The sequence below is a fragment of the Charadrius vociferus genome, unplaced genomic scaffold, assembly GCF_000708025.1.
Source record: "Charadrius vociferus isolate BGI_N301 unplaced genomic scaffold, ASM70802v2 scaffold340, whole genome shotgun sequence".
NCBI classification, from domain to species: domain Eukaryota; kingdom Metazoa; phylum Chordata; class Aves; order Charadriiformes; family Charadriidae; genus Charadrius; species Charadrius vociferus.
This window is the reverse complement of record NW_009646631.1, coordinates 2565860-2578677: the sequence shown is the minus strand read 5'-3', so window position 1 is coordinate 2578677 and position 12818 is coordinate 2565860.

Here is a 12818-nt window from a genome sequence, read left to right as displayed (position 1 = left end):
CATAGGCTTGCCCTTTACCCATTGTTATGCACCGTTACTCTGTAATTTCACCTGGGTGCGTTCAGAAACCCACATTTTGACTTTATTAGAAATGCTGAGATTTTCAGAAGAGATTAGGGGTTGACGCTTGCTAAATATAGGTGACAGTTAGGTGTCTGGCTGCAAGAATCACTTCAAAAATCTCAGCCTGAAAAGCCCATGTGACAGCTATCAGTTCAAGGATCTAGCAGAAAAATTGTATTCTTGCCGAGACTGCAGAGGCAGTCAGAAAACCACAGTTAAGAAACATTTAAAAACAGAACAAAACTTTACCATCTTGGAAAGTGAGTACTCTCACACCCAGCCAGTTTATTTCATAAACACTGCATGAAAATGAGATCTCTGAGCCATGTGCCCTTCTCCAGCACAAAGCCCACACGGCACCGCAGGGCAGCCCAGCCCCCTGTTTGAAGCCACCCGATCCATCCCAGCCTTGCGTATTAACACTATAAACCCATTATTCCCTGAGACCCTTCTGCATTCCAGCAAGGACGCTAACTGTTGGATCCATGGATGCTAAGCTAGATGTTGTTACTAACCAAAAGTAAATAATTCACCTAAAGTGCACAGCTGTTTTCACACACTTGGGTCTATAGATAGAAGAATAAGTTCCAGTGGCCAGTCCAGCTCAAACCATGACAATGGGATATGCCTTTATTATTAACCTCAGAGTTAGTTGTTCATTTCTCTGCCCGCACCATCAGTTATCAAACCAATTTTGCTGACTAGTACTGAATGAACTGTTATGTACCACAGTTCAAAACAGAGGTAGGCTAATAGTAAAAAACATGTGCCTAAAACTCATCTGCTGTTGAAAAACTTCAGAGCGTAAGGTAAATACTTCTTTTGCTGTGTCTTAAAAGCAATTTATGAAAGAAATAAATAGATAATGAAAAAATGGTCATGAAAAAAGATATTGATATTGCCATCAATGCATTTTAAAATATTTAAACCTGCTTCTGATTATCTTACGTGCTTGCCTTTTGGCATTTACTGCTCCTGATTGTCTTACACGCTTTCCATTTAGCATGTAACAAACCCTCTTGAGTCTGATTAAACGTAAGCTAAAATTAAATACTTCCTATGTCCACCAAATACTACTCTGATTTGCATCGTTTCATTCCTTGGTTAGATTGGTAAAGGAGGTTGGTGGATAGTTTTAAATCTGTTCTCACCACAAGCTGGCACAGCCCACCAGGGGCAGGAGCAGGGCGAAGGTGTGCAGAAGTGGGGGACAGAGACAGACAGAGGCAGGCGTGGGACGCACACCACATCCTGGAGTGCGAAACCCTGCAGGAAAAATCACCTTCAGCCTCAGTCAGGGCTGCAGCAAGCCCTTAAGACCTTGTTTGATGAAATTTACCTGTTTTCTCAATAACTGCATGTCGATCACAACTCAGTCCACTTAATCTGGTATGCTTTTAAATTTTGGGAGGCGTCACTGATAAGTGCGTTTGGGTTGTGCTGCTTGGAGGAGAATGGCCAAAAGTCCTCAGATCGATTTGGCTGTGTTTCTGCACTGAATATGTGAACGATCACATCCGGGAGGAATTGTTTCATGTTTACATTGAAATGTGTTTCCTCAAGTTTTCCAGTAATCCACTTTCTGCAAATATTTGAGCCAGTAAATTCTGATCACACAAACTTTATGAAAAGCAAACACCAAACAGCTGTGAGCCAAATAAATTAATTTAAAATCTGGGGAGGACATTTGCAGAATTTAATTGGTGCTACTATCTATAGCTCCTGAGAAAAAGAGATCTCAGTTCCTCTTGCTGCGTGCGTGCTATTTGGTGCAATTATCTAAGAGGTTGATGGATCAAGGATTTGAGCCCCAATTCTGGGGATCTACTTTAAGGGGTGAGTAGTGAGGAATATTTCTGTTTACTTAAACTCAGGCTGAGCCTGCGGTGCAACTGTAGTCTCACAGGGCTTTTGTGTGTAGTCGCTGTGCCGAATCTAGAACTGTGCAACTATAAAATATCATTATACAATCCTTTAAATGTGCATAATTCCAACTAGGCCTCCTGCATTTGGTGGTTCCTACACTTTTCCCTTTCTTTTTTTTTCAACTTAATCTATCTATTTATTTTCTATTCAAATTCTGGAATGTAATCAGCTGGAAAGCCAGGCACGCAGAAAACAGCGTTGTGGGGCTTCCAGCCAGGTCCAGCACTGCCCCAGGAAACGCTGGGGCACCTTGACTTTGCCTGGTATCAGGAGGCACTCAACACCTAGCATGACTGGCCAATGTAAATGAATGCTGGCAGGAGACTGATACACTGGGATTAAAGGTGATATATAATTAGTCCATATGACTTTTGTTGATAATAATTGCAGGTAACTGGCTGCGTTCTGCTAATCCAAATGACTGTCACTGTGCGTTGAGGTTATCTGCAAAGGACTCATATTTCATTTCAAACAAGGAGTTATCCATTAATAAAACAGAAAGCGATTACGTGAATGCGCTCTCTGCCAAGACCTCTCTGCCTAGCAAAACACGTGCGGAGGTTTTTTGCCAGCGCTTCCCTGCTGAGCAGCACTGCCCCTGCGCCTCCCCTCTGCCGCACTGCCGGGCACAGGAGGGCTCCCGGGGAATGGCAGAAACGCCTGAGCAATTCACTGCGGGGAAACACAACAAGTAAAATACTTGAACTATGTTGTCCGGTGAAAAGGAAACAAGACCATCTTGCGGTGGGAGAAGGGGCATGAAAAGATGTTAATCGCATGAGCAGTAATCTCTTTGGCTGTTCAGTGTGCCACACTTGGGCTTTGTTTGCCTTGACTTATCTGGCTTACTTATCCCAAACTCTGTGATCATGGAGGTGGTGGAGGGCCTCCTTAAGTGTGCGCGAGATCAGCTACTGGAGAAGGGCAATGAAACGTTAAGGAGGAAAGGTGGTATTGTAAAAAAAAGCAACCTTCAAGGCCACCTATCTAGACAAAAGGGCTCTGACAGGCAATAAAAGCAGAAAATCATTGAGACAGCAATGAATTATGAAGGCTATTAAAACCCACAACTGAATTTACAGAATCAACTTCCCCTGATGTACTATAAAAATTATTTTCCCCAGGAACTGGAGATAGCAAAATTTGTATTGCAGATTAATTATGGCTTTATTTAGCAGAACTGGGGAGAGGGAGTTCAGCTTGGTCAAAATAGCATAGATATTAATAGTGTTAAACTTTCTGAATCTCAAATACTGGCAGGAAATCTTTAACATTACATTTAACAATTTCAGGTACTTCTGGTTTTGAACTCCAATTTTATTATTTATGAAATCCTGATTGCAGAAAAAACATAGCCAGCACTTGTATTTAGATTCTATTTACAAAGGAGCTCTGTGTTCTCCCTGGAACTTGCATAAGAACAGAAAAGTAGATTATGTGGCTTCTTAATAGTTTTTCACAAAGAGTCTTCTGTTTCTGACAAATGGTTTATGCAAATGTATTCTCTGTACTGCTTTGAGCAGTACTCATGGAAAAATGACATTTTGCAACAGGGAACAATGAATATTCAATGCATCATTTCTTAGGTGCGCTAATGGACAGCTTGTATTCAATGGCCGCCTCCATTCTCTAATTTTGAAATTTTGACAAAGGGCAGGGAAGTATCAACTGGCAGCGGGGACTGAAAAGCACTGGCTTTCAGCCTTTCCAACAGCATTCCAAGAAAGGCAATTTGGGAGTTTAAAGTGCAGACTGGAAGAAAAATTTCAGTTTCTGCATGCTAAACTAAAGGGCTGTTTTACAAAGGGGCAGTACGGATTAAAATTGTAGCTGCATCCTTGAAGTCACAGCTACTGCTGGAGTTTGGAAGGCCAAGAGGGTAAAGGCTTCACAAAAGCCTCCCACAGATATTAATCCCTGGTGTGAATAGCACAATAAAGAGGCAATTTGGAATGTACAGGCCGTATCTTACAGGCCTTATTCATACAAGCAGGCACACTGAAGTCAATGGCTTTGTTTGTATTGGGCTAGAACTAGCCTGAGAGCAACGGCTGCGTGAGGAGCCCTCGTTTTGCCGTCCAGTTCAGAAAGGATGCATTGGCAGTGGGAGTTTGACCTTTTTATGACAAAATAGTCTTAATCCATCAGTTCACATACAGCTGTCATATATGAATGATAGTGTAACATGATGGAGAGCAAGAAAACGAAAGGAGTGAGAAAGGCAAGTTAAAGTAGCTATAATGTAAATGTTTTAAGCCTCCTTTGCCTCTCATGCACCTCACATGACAGCAGTAAGCTTTTTGAGTTGAGTCCCGTGAGAGAACATAACAGTTCAGGGAAAACGGGCAGGCTTCTCTCGCTCCTCCTCTCTGCTCTGCGCTCCTGCAGTTTTTCGCAAACATTTTTCTGATTTAGGAGATAGGACACAAGTTGTTCTCAAGAGTAAGGGAATCTCAGCTTTTCCAATTCATTAGCCATTGGTATTTTGTTCTTAGTAGTCTTCTACAGTTACCAGAAAGCTGGATAACTATATCTTTGAAATTTAGACATCTGGAGATAAAGAATCATTCATAAAATCTTCATGCAGATTGAAATGGGGATCGGATCTCTTATGTTCATTTACAGCAAAGGTATTCAGTGTATGAAACAAAGTAATTAATACCTTTGATCACTGGGCTTTTCAAGTTTATCGCGTTAAGTGCAATTGGAGATTGGAAAACAATAACGATTTCATGCCTGTAAGTGTCTTCTAGTAAGTACATTTGATTAACAGGGAACCTCAAAAGAGAGATCTTGGACATGCTTTAAAACTTGCATTCCAAGCAGTGAATTTAACAGCAATGTTGTAAAACAACAGACACATTAGATATTTCATATCCACACGGTCATCTGAAGTTAATAGCCCAAATTCAGTGTTCAGTTACCTAACCGTAACTCCTGAATTAGTTCAACCTATAATCCACTCATTCAACAAGGTAATGGTGGACCAGAACTCAGCAACTCAGAGTGGAGATCCTGCACTACAGGATCAGATAGCACTGAATCTGCCTCAGTTGTTTTTACAAACTATATCCAGAAAGAGCAGAAACTTATTGTTTAGTCCAGATCTATATAATAGTAATATATGTCAAAAAGAATGCAGTATTGCGTGTTTTTTAGTTCCATCAGCAGAGGTACTTTAAGAAACTTTCCTAACTAACTGTTCAAGAGGTGAGTAATAAAAAATTCCAATCTACACCTAGCCTGGTCAGACCCATAAGGGTCATTCTGGAGCAGATGAAAGTTGCCTGGGTGACAGACTTTCAGTGTCACCACAGTTTTGCTATTCCTGATAGTGATAAAGGACACCTAACTTCCGCGATCCTTTGAAAGCCAACAGGACCTGTTGAAAGTTAATTGCTGCTTAGTGTGGGGAAAGGTACTGGAGTTTGTGTCATCTTCCCAGTTTGCTTACCTGGCACCATTCAGGAGAAGTCCAACTTACCTCTAAATGTAATTTGTGTGGTGAAGCTGGGGCATTCTCTCAGCATAAAACCATGGCCAAGAAGCTGGGTGACTCACTGATCACTGTGGGTCAAAGCTGGGAAAGAGGACATTAGAGAGGACAGAGTAGGTGGAACACTCCAACAGCTCCCCAGGGGGATGCGGTCCTCTGAGACCTGTACAGAGCCCAAACAGGTAAGAAAAGTCTTTTGCAACATGTATCTAGGTCCAGAGTGAAAGAGAGATTTTGGGATGCCAAATCCAGTCCCAATCACTCTCTCCCTCACTGATGCATTCAGCTCAGGCTACACACATCAGAGGCTTCAGACCAGCTAACATATTTTTAGCAAGTAAAAGTCCAGCGAGGTTATTTTCAGCAAATAAAAATGAGGTGTTATTTTGATTTGCAATTTCCAGGGACTATTCCCTTCTGACAACTAAATAAATAGGTATGTATACATCTTAAACAGTAAATGAAAGTCCTCAGTTTGCCCAAATTATTGCATGTCAAGTTGCAGCTAAAAAGGCAGTATTCTCATCTCTCCATCAGGCTACTTCATTTGTTATAAATAAAACCTTGATGCAAACAAAGCCAGAAAACACCTTGTCCTGATAACTTTTCCTAGACAGACACAGATAGGTACTATTATGTTTGCACATCACATTTATGACACTGAGCCTAACACGAAGAGCAAATGGCTCAAAACTTGACCAGAATCAATACCGAGACTGTAACAGAAATTGGAGTGTAAACTCAGGCTCCTATTATTGTAACCTCAAAGTTTCTCTCAAATTCCTCCCTGGAAGTCATGCTTGCCCTGCTTAGAAAGATACTAAAATACTTCTTGTATAACTGCTCTGGAAAAGCTGTACATAGGGAATAAGCTACTGAGCTGGCATTAATTTCATTTTACTCTAGTGTTCTGCAATATGACATATTTTACATGAGCTCCACTGCATAAGGTTCTTCTATCTATCAACTTAAAGAGAAAAGTTTGACATTGAATTTATTTCTTGGATAATATACTGGATGCTTCTGAAGTCTACACTGAAGCATGAAGTGATAGTGTCTGTTGAAGCCATCCGTTCTTATTGACAAGTCTGGTTAAATTATCAGGTTGTATGTAATTTTATTTGAGTGTAGGAAAATGAAGGTTATAGCCAAGAGCTTGGTGGGGTTTTCTTTCCTGAGATGATGATTTATTCATTTTGGCTTCAATAGCTACGGTGTCAGGCGTATTTCATATTTTTCCAACTTTGACACTTCAAACATTTGATTTCCCTTTGCAACTTCCAACCTAAAACATGTTTCCCATTATAGATATTCAAGTGACTGCCTTGCACACACTGACTCATGAGGCTGTTTTTTATTTTCACAAAATATATAACCCTATTTGAATAAAATACAGATGGTGTCCAATACATTAAACACAGCAAATTTGCCATTCCCTCCTTCATCCCCTCTGTGTTCCCTTCCCCAGATTTTCTGTGGCTGTATGAAATCTTATCAACCTCAACAGCTCCAAGGAGACATGGCAGCAGAAATTCAATGCCATTCATATTTGGTTTGCTACAATAAATAATATGCAGTTTTTTAATTATCAGTATTTTTCTGTAGGATTCTGCATTTGGAGCTCTGCTTTAAAGTGAGATGCATGTCCCTTGGAAGGTACTGAATAGCCAGCTTCACAGGGTCCTGTGCTAGAAGTTGAATTAAGGGCATTCAACATGCAATGTGGCACCAAGTAACTTGCCTTCCCAGGTGACAGCTGGAGCAGATTCAGTGGCCTCCTACATTGCCAAACCATTCAGAAGCAACGAAAATGCAATATATTAGTAGTACAGAAAATTAACTGATTAAATTAGTAAAACCTGCTGAAATTAGTTGAAGAAAAATTGTTCTGGATTTGCTATGAAAGCATAAGGGTCATACCACACACATCCATAAAACTTATTTGGTATGCACAAGATCTGGGTTTTTGAATAAGATTCTATCAGCATCACTAGATGGCATTGGAGGGTGCTTCATCTCATCATAGAAGAAAGGTTGCTTTTGTCAGCAGTCCATAGTAGTTTTTATTAGGAATGCTAGTAGTTAAGGAATTTATTCCAAGCAAGCTGAAGGCATGTGCTATGCAACTTTGGTGAAGGAATTGCAACATGAAGCAAGAACCAAGGCTGGCTGAGCAGTCACTGCATTGCTGCAATTTCCTTCTGCCACAGACAAGTCCACCATCTCTGAGCTAGAAATGGAAGACTGAAATTCGGAGAGAAATAAGTTGCACAGGGTACCAAAGAAACTGAGAGCTGATATTCCATGGGCTGGTGACTTCAGAGAGGTAAGAGTTAATTTGTTGCTGAGATTTAGGGTGGAATATTTGGGACTGTATATTTGTTTTCCCCCACCGTAAATTATACAAATATTTATTATACAAATTGTATCCCTGATTTTTCTTACATCTTTTTTACTATATAGTTCTCATGTCCCTTTCCTATTACTTTTAGAATGAGATGTGTTTGCTATCCTGTGATATTTTTGATTAGCATCAACATCCACTTTGGAATTACTGCTAATTTTAGTCATCTACTCTTGCCCCTTGATTGTTACTGCAAAGAAGCTGTACAGAATCAGTTGCACCACAACTACAGTGGTTTCTGCATTGCAAGATTATTATTACACTTACAGAGCCCTCTTTTATTCCTACTTTTTAGTAGTTGGTAAAAAGAAGCAAAGAGGAGTTTGTTCCCATATAAACACATGATTTTAGGACTGTATATCAGAATAATTACAGGTTATGGAACATATGGTGCAATATAAGGCAGCAAAATGGTGATTTCTTTTCACATCTGCCACCTTGACCCACAATTTAAGTCATTAAACTTTTCAGTTCTCCAGGTAGACTGTGCAGAGTCTGTTTGCAAATTCAATGCCTATATGACAAAATGGGCATTACTTTTTGCCTCTGTAATATTCTCTCTGTTTAAGAGCTGTCTTATGTAAATTCTACGACAAATCAGAAATCAGAGCCATATACAGATGAAAACCTGACACTTAACTGAAGTGTTTCCATTCTTCGAACAGACTTTAGGTTTGTTACTCTTGGGGACTAAAGGACAGGATGGTAAAATAGGTAGAAATCGTAGAGTTCATGCTTATCACCAGCTTGTGTCCAAGATTGAGGTAAGACCTGCTAGTAAGTCATATAAGGTTTCTAATAGGTTGTGAACTTGCCCAAAGCCAAGATCTTGTATAAAACATTAAGTACACTCACTTCTAAAAGTGCCACTGTGCCCCTGGTCATCTGTTTGTCTGACGAGCTGCTCCGCATTCCTTCTAGTGTATTTATAGAAAGCTGCAATTCATAAATACCAATTTGTACCATTATCTTCATACATGCCAGGTACTTGTAATATTGAAAACTGGAAATTGTTCTTAGGGCATACTTGAAGTCAGCAGAAGGGTGATAAACAAGAATGGCGTTATACCTGTTAAACAGTGAGTGTGAATGTGTAGAATTCTTATTCCTTTCTTGAGATTCTTTATTAAATAATATGTCTTTAATTTGCTGTGTCTTGCTAAAGCTTCCATCTTAGAGTAAGGTAACTCTTCATGTTGTCATTGTTTAACTCTCACAGGAACCTACACACATGCTCACGTGCGCTCTCTCTCTCTCACACACACACATACATATATGGGAAAATCAGTGTATTTTTCCTCACTTACACGGTCCAAACATTTAGGTCCAAGAGGCAGGTTTTATTTAGCTCCTACTTCATAGCTATTGTAAAATCTAACAGTCTGATTCTGTTTTGTGTGAACATAAATCAAGGATTAACTGAATTACACTGGTAAAATCAAGCTAAGTAAGATCAGATTCTGGCTTTACCATTTCACGTAGCCACCGAATAGTTTAGTCTTCCTTCTCAGCCTCACAGTCATTTGCTGAAAAACTGTGGTTAGCAGGGATTTTTTGTTTACAAGCCACAATTTCTAATAAATGTATTGTTTGCCCTCTGGCTTGACATCAAAGACAGTTTCATAACAAGGGTGGCTCCTACTGAATTATACTTCCCCTCAGTTTGCATGAGGAAGCGGGGCACCTATTACACAAAGGCAATAGTTGACTGCATGCAACTAAAAAAGGGAAGAGATCGAACGCTTTGTTTCCTTCATATTTTTAAAACGCAGCTCTTAAAAGCATCTGTGTCAACTTGAAAAAAATCACTTGCACTGACTTGCAAGCAACTTACTTGTTAGAATTAAAATGCCGAGGTCCACATCTGTGCTGAAGGACGGATACGGACCTTACGTGCCCCGGGAGGTCTCAGAGGCAGCCAACCCAAGTCAGCACAATGTTTCTTGCTCCTGCTTAAAATTGAGAGACAGAAAAAAACTGTGGTTTTTTTTTTTTTTTTAAAGGATCAAATGATCACATCTTAAAAAACATTAGAGTGTGATCATAAAGTCTTTATATACCACCTGCTTTTCACAAATCTTCCTCTTCGGGACCCATTTTCTACTTTCTGCAGTTGATTGATGAAAACTTCACTTGAGCTTCTTCAACCCGAGTCTGTTTGAATTCTTTCAACAGTGTTTCACATTTTGATCAAAAGGTTAGGGATACGTTTTCCTGGAAAAACTCATGAGCAGTTTTGCCACTCCATTTTTCCTTTGTTTTTTTCCCCCCTGGTAGTAGATTAACTTTAGTTAGTCTTCAAAGAATTTAGTGCTAAAGAATACAAGATAAGGGCCTCCCTAACAAAGTTTGAACATCCCTGTATTCATATATTTCTTTCTGACAGGCAACATAACATGATCTCTGAATGTTCCCTATCACCTTCCATATGCTTTGAGTTACAAGTCCTCTAAATCATTTGCTTAATCTAAATTATTATCAACAAGAGTGTCTTTTTTTTTTCTCTAAATAGCAACAGTGCATGAAGGCACAGGGCCTTATAAACATTAATAGGGTCAGCACCCCCCATCCACCAGTAGAAGTGGAATAACAATATATATTTTGCCTCTCTGCAATTCTCCTTGTAACGCATGCCTCCCACATGTCCCCAGGTTACAGCAGGCTGTGGGAGAGGAGCAGTGCAGGGCAGTCCCACGGGGAGCTGCTGGGGCTCCGCTCTCCATAACCGTAGCAGAGCGAGCCCACATGGGTAGCTATCTTTTCCAGGATGTTTGTCTGTGACTGACTGATTAGTCACTAAGTCTACTCCTTTGCTCACCTGGTATGAACACAAGGCTGCATTGACCTATCATGAGCTGTGGTACAAGTTGGTAAGGTGAATTTCAGAGGCCTTCAAGGTCTTCACTGCGCACCTACCATGGTCAGGTCCTGCTCCAGGACGGTGGTCCCCAGCGGTTACCACACCGCATAGAGTAACTGGCAATAGGAAGACCTGCCTTCACTCCGAGCTGCTGTCCTCCCTGCTCTCCTCTCTGCCATCCTTATCACAAATCTTACGGGAAGCTGGGTGGTCATGGCTGGCAGAAGTACTAAGCAAAATGCCTCACTGAAGCAGGGAGAGGCAGGGCAAAGCACGTTAGGAACAGTCATACTTAGAATAAACTCTATTATCTCACGTTGGAAGAACATCTCTCTGAGATTCTTTACCAGTGTCTCACTGCTCATCCAACCCCCTTCGCTCTCTATGCAAACTTACCCGAGCTCCTCAGCTGGCAACAGGGCCCACTTGTTTGAAGGCCTCCTCTCGGGGTGACGAGTGCTCATGGTGATATTGCTAATTTCACCACAGATTTCTCTTAGATGCGATTCAAGTTGTAACAACCTGTTTCTGGAGCTGAATATATGACACCTCAGCTTTCCACTTAAAAAGATGCATTGAAGTTGGGGAGAGAGCTTTGAAAAAGGACCAGAGAGAAAAGAGTAGGCTCAGGCAAGATACAAAAAATAAAACATATTTATTTTGGTCTAAGCAAAGAGCAAAGCTCTCAGCATGCCTCCACTACATCCCTCAGGCTGTCGGGCCAGAGGTGATGCTGAGCAGCGCTCGCTTTGTTGCCTGGAGTCTGTTCTCAGTGGTGGGGCTAGCATCTCCCCGTCACCAAACCATCACAGAGACAGAGGGCAGCTCTTGGGGATGCTCTGAGCTGCAGCCCAGCCGGGGCATGGCGGTGCTGGATGGGACCAAACGCTCAGCACAGCCCCTCGCAGAGCCGCAGCACCCACCACTTCACGCAGCTCTCACTTCTCCAGATGAATTCAACATCCTGTTTAGCACTTCATTTTGTGCACAGCCAATTGGTTTTTCACTGAGGAAATAAGCTCTCCCTGTTCAGCATGACACGTACATAAATACGTATACACATACACACACGTGCACGCACGCACACAGACATCAGTCGTTTAAAGCCCTGTGGGTGTCTTCTTTCATATTTCTACCCTGTGGCTTGAGGAAGCCAGGAAATGTAAAAAGCAGTCAAAACGTTAGGGGGAAAAGAGATAGAAATGCCTTTTCCACAGATGACGTGGAGCAGCTCTCAGGCTGACTGGCCCAGACCTGCCAGCTCATTTGTGCCTTGCTTCCTCCTCCTCCTCCTCCGTGGCTTCTCAGAGGTTTCCATGCCACAAGTGCCAGGCAGGCACTTTGCTGAATCAGACCCACTGCTGCCAAAGACACTTTCTCCCAGTAAATTCAGACTTTTACCAGTGCTTATTACCGCTATTAAATTCACTTATTGTAGTATCACGCCTCCCTTATTAAGATTTTAATCAGTATTTCCACTGGAAAGCCTTACCCTCAAATAGTTATAAAACCGCCTGTATAGAGTTGATTACCGCTGAAATTTAGAATCCAGCTTCTTGGCTCACGGCTACGTTTCTTTCTTGCTTACTTGATCTCTGTTTGCAAAAGCTGATGTAAATTGATTTGGCAAGTTTGTTTAATTCCAGGAATAAACAATTCCTGACTTAAGAAGCATTTTTTTCCGGTGCGCGGAAAGTGATGGAATGAAATTATCCTAAGTTACCTGACTACACTATTAAAGAATTACCATGGATATCTTTTTTTTTTTTTCTTTTAAATGTTGATATATTTTACCTAGGAAAGCAACTAAAGAATTTAACCATTCGCATTGTTTTTAAACGCTAAGTATTTTTGGAGTGGTATACAGTGCTTAAAGGTAAGGCGATCATGGGAGGTTAAAAACTTTCAAAATACATACCAGCATCCCAGTGCCAACAACCCATATCACTTCAATGAATTGTGCAGTATGTGTTGGCATGATTTATGTAGCAATTTTAAAAGAATCTGTAGTGTTTGTTTATTACCACGGCATGATTGATGGGTTCCTAAGTGCACGGCGACACAATCAG